General features: G+C 31.2%; 1 pseudogene; it reads right to left on the reverse strand.

Moving 5' to 3' along the window:
• Positions 1–897: 897 nt before the first annotated feature.
• LOC142643976 (putative LRR receptor-like serine/threonine-protein kinase At3g47570) lies at positions 898–3,312 on the reverse strand (annotated as a pseudogene).
• Positions 3,313–4,724: the final 1,412 nt, after the last annotated feature.

A 4,724-nucleotide genomic window follows, 5' to 3' on the forward strand; every position in this document is an offset into this window, starting at 1 on the left:
TTTAGCATGTTAAAAGTTTGGATTAACCATTTTTTTCAAATGCCCTAAAAACCCTCACTCATACTTATTTTTATTCTCTAAGATCAAGTTTAAATCTAATTTTGTTAGTTATATTCAACCCTCCTCTATTCATCACTCTTCCCATTTTGTCATGATTTCACCTTCTTCTTCTTTTATTATTTTAAGTAAAATAAATTATGCCAAGAGCCTTATAACTCAATTAGTTGGCACCTTCGAGTGTTTTCAACGGAAACATCTAGGGTTCAAATCTCCATTCTTCCGTTGTAACTATCAATTTAAAAAAATATATATATATATATAAAATAAATTATTAAAGAATAAAAGAGGGAGAATACTTTCCTATTTAGCACAATAAGAGAGATATTGGACACAATGCTAGATCCCTCAAAGTTACATCTAGAAGCACAAGAAGCTCAGGAGTGAGCTAGCATATTGGCCTCAAGAAAAACATGCAAAACAAACCAAGAAAGAACTCAAAGAAGAGAAGATAAAATGGGGCTAATATCCTCCACTCAATATTGCTATAAAATTTCTCTCATAAGCTAGATGATGGATTTTTAATCTACAATACATGTTTTTGATGAATAACAAACACCATCTTGTTATTTATCGTATGTGATTTAACATGCTAAATTTGAGTTGACTCTTTTGTACCTAACTTTGAGTCATTGCATTGCCTATTACCATTACTATGTAAATTAATGCCTAAATATATAAGACAATCGTACATCCTTCATCATTAGTTCATTACTATGCTCATACATTGGTTCGAGCTAATCTACTTTAACAGGTTTTTTTTTAGGGAATAGCATAGCCTACAAAATATAATTAGCAAAAAGCACAAACAAGGACAAACTTTAGAATAATTTCCTGTTGTCAATCTTCTCTAACATTTTTTAGAAACTTTGATTTGATTTTTTGAGTGTTGTTATGACATCTCTCATGTTTATCCACTTTTCAGGACCTTTGTTAAACAATCCATAGCCAATTGCATAATGGACAACCTACAATCCAGCTTAGCATTAAAATGCTCTTCACATTTCTTTAGCAAATTAGCATCTATAACTAAAATTACTAAAAGGGTTAGTGATTGTTTTACCCAACATTTTAGGTTCATTTCTCCAGCAAACGTTTCATGTGAGATTGCTCATTGTGAATGTTTCCATCAACAAAATGCTACAACTATATACGTCTTCACGTGTAAAAATGGTCTGTTGTGATCCTTACTTTATAAGTTTGATAAAATTTATTGTCAGAAAGTATCCAATACCTTCACTTGATGCTAAAAAGAAAAATTCTTCATTTTTTTTTGTTTTTGTTTTTGTTTTTTTTTGGGATAGCTTTTTTGTGTGTGTATAAACATAAAATTGAATTATAAAGTAGAGACATCACCTAGTTCTATAACCAATAGTGGCCAATGTCATGGTTTGGGTCATTGAGTCTTCATCTCCTAACAATTTTGAAATGCCGAAGTCCCTCACATGTGCAAGCATATCTTTGTTTAGAAGACTATTGCTACGCCTCAAATCACAATGAACAACAGGTAAAGGACAACCATGATGGAGAAACACCAAAGATAATGCAACATTTATCATCATGTTCAATCTTTCTAGCATATCCAAGAAGTGGTTATGAGAATACAACAAATTCTTAAGGCTCCCCATGGGCATGTACTCTAGTACCAAAGCTTTAAAATTTGTACCACTATAGTTACCAATGATTTTCACAAGATTCTGGTGGTGAATTCTACACAATACATCACATTCAATCTCAAAACTCTTAAACCCTTCTTCTATTTTCAAATTAAAAACCTTTACTGTAGCACATTTGTTATCTGAAAGTGTCCTGTACACTCAACCAAGATTCCCTTTCCCAACTAAGTTACTTTCACTAAATCCATTTGTTACTCGTTCAAGTTCTAGGTATGTCATTCTTCTCCACGTTGCTAGAGGTAACAAATCTTCTTAACCTTTTTGTTTTACATGTTTCTTTCGGGATCTCATCAGATTAAATATGAGAACTTATCCAAGTATTGTTTCTATCATTGCTGGCAAAATATATCTTACTACAACTGTAGTGGCTATCTTTGATTGTCCAACATTACTTTTGCTGTTTGGGTGGACCACACAATGCTTCATTTCCCACGAATGATTGAGCTGAGAATTGAGCAAAAACACCCCCATATGGAATTTCACCTTGTAATCTATTGCAAGACACATTGAAATATTTGAGGCATTTGAGTTCCATTAAAGACTTAGGAATTTCTCTAGACCAGTTGTTATCAGATAGATCCAAGCGTTCCATGCTTATCAACTTATCAAATGATTGGGGAATAGGACCTTGAAATTTCTTATATGCTACAGAAAAGTTTGCCAAAGACTCTAGGCCTCTAATAGTAGGAATGTCACCTGACAGTAGATTCCATGATTAGTTTGTGTGTTACATGCTCCAAAAGGATTGGATGACATGTTTATTTGCAGTATGTCTTAAAGACTCCAAAAGGATAAGGGTATGGAAGTCAACTGGTTGGAATCCAAGTACAACTTTTGAAGCTTAGAAAGACCTTCCCAACGTGTTGGTATTGGTCCAATTATGATTTAAAAATAATTCCACCAAGTTTCTCAAATGACAAATACCATTTGGGATGAATCCTTGCCATCTATTATGTTGAAGATACAAACCTTGGAGCTTTCTCATTCCTCTTATTGTAGTTGGAATAGGTCCAACCAATTCGTTGTCTTCTAGTGTAGGGCCATCAAGTTGCTTAAATTTGCAATCCTTGTAGGAATGATGCATTTTATGTTGCAATTAAATGATACAAATTCTTCAAGAGAAGTAGAGAAATTTCCCATGGAATTGGAAGGGCAACATTTAATGGATTATCTGCTGGAACTATATAGTTGTCAAATTTTTGTAGTTTGTCAAAGATGAAAGAAAACTTAGTTCTAGAGTTGAAGAATCTTTGGTCAAATAATTGTTAACTAAGTTGAGTCTCTCCAGATGCCTTAAATTTCACAAGTATTAGGAATAGAGCTAGAAATAGTTTGCACCCAACTCAAGTTCAGTAAGCATAGAAGCATTTGAGATGGAATTGTGGATAATTCCCTCCAGTTCAGTATTACATAGGTAAAGCACCTTAAGATTTGGAAGCCAATTGCTCGTGCTTGATGGAAGATGGCCGGAGAGCTGCTTCATGTATAGACTATAGACTAAAGACTTCAATCCTTGAGCTATATTGAAGATTGCATTTGGGATGATACCAATTAGACTGTTACTCTCACAATTTTCCATGCCAACACAATATTTAAATAAAATTGTCATTTTATTTAAATAAAATTATTTTTATTTAATTCAAACTTAACAAGAAGTGAATCTTTATCTCTCTACATATAGAACCGAAACCTCTGAAACTCCCACAATATTTAAATAAAATTATCATTTTATTTAAATAAAATTATTTTTGTTTAGCTCAAATTTAACAATGAGTGAAACTCCATCTCTCTTTATATATAGAGTCGAAGCCTCTGAAACTCCCATAATTTTCTACATCAGCACAATCTTTAAATCAAATTATCATTTTATTTAAATAAAATTATTTTTGTTTAGTTCAAACTTAACAAGAAGTGAAATTTTATCTCTCTAACAAGTTCAACTTAAACTCAAACTCATCATCTTTTTAAAACAAAGTTATTTTTGTTTAATCTAAACTCAACAAGGAATGAAACTCTATCTCTCTAAGAAGTTCATCTTAAACTCAAACTTAAACGTTGATAATTTATTTCCAAATTTATGAGATTAATCATGAAACTATAAAAGTAGTGCAAAACCCAATATTTTTTAAAAAAGTGATTTTCATCTCCATACAACTATTATCCATTCCCATACCCTAGTTACATGCCACATTACCCTTTAAGATAAGAAGAAATATACATGTTTCAGCAATATATAAGCCAAATCTGCCATTTATCCTCAAAAAAAAGAAAAAGAAAAAAAATAAGCAATATATAAGCCAATATGCATCAGGTTGCTTACTTTCATGGAGATCAGTACTTAAGAATAAGTAGGTTTTGAGTCAAATATATCATATGCATGGTTTGGAAATTGTTTGTGATGCCTCAAGCTTTGCAGTGTTGTAATATGCACTCAATAATTAAGTTGCGGCTTTTTTTTTTTTTTTTTTTGGATAATGAAACCTGAAAACTATATAGTTTGATGTAATGTAATGTATTCAAATAAATGAGCGACCGAAATATGTCTTTGGCGTTTTAATTTGAATGATATCTATGACTGTATTTGATTTTTTTTCATCGTTTAAAGGTTAGACCTATTAAAATTTAAAACTTATTTTCTATGAGTTTCTGTATTTTTTTTCTTTTTCTTATATTTCTCTTTTGAATAGTCATATATTTTTTAAATTGTTTCAATAACTTATTCTTTAATTATATATCTTTTTTGGTATTTTGGAAGTTTTAACATCTGAATTTGTATTAGTTTTTGCAATATTTGAAATATCTGAATTTTTTATTTATTTTATTGTTGATTCACCACCAATCTTCTCTCTCACAGGTACGTACCTTCTTTTCTCTTTCTTTCTCTCTTTGGAACACTCTGTATTTAAGTTTTTCTCTCTCACTCTTTGGGTTTTTAGTTTTGGTAGATATATTAGATTCTAATTGCTTCTTAATTTTTCTGCTCCTACTTAG

Source organism: Castanea sativa, chromosome 7 (genome assembly GCF_040712315.1).
Source record: "Castanea sativa cultivar Marrone di Chiusa Pesio chromosome 7, ASM4071231v1".
NCBI classification, from domain to species: domain Eukaryota; kingdom Viridiplantae; phylum Streptophyta; class Magnoliopsida; order Fagales; family Fagaceae; genus Castanea; species Castanea sativa.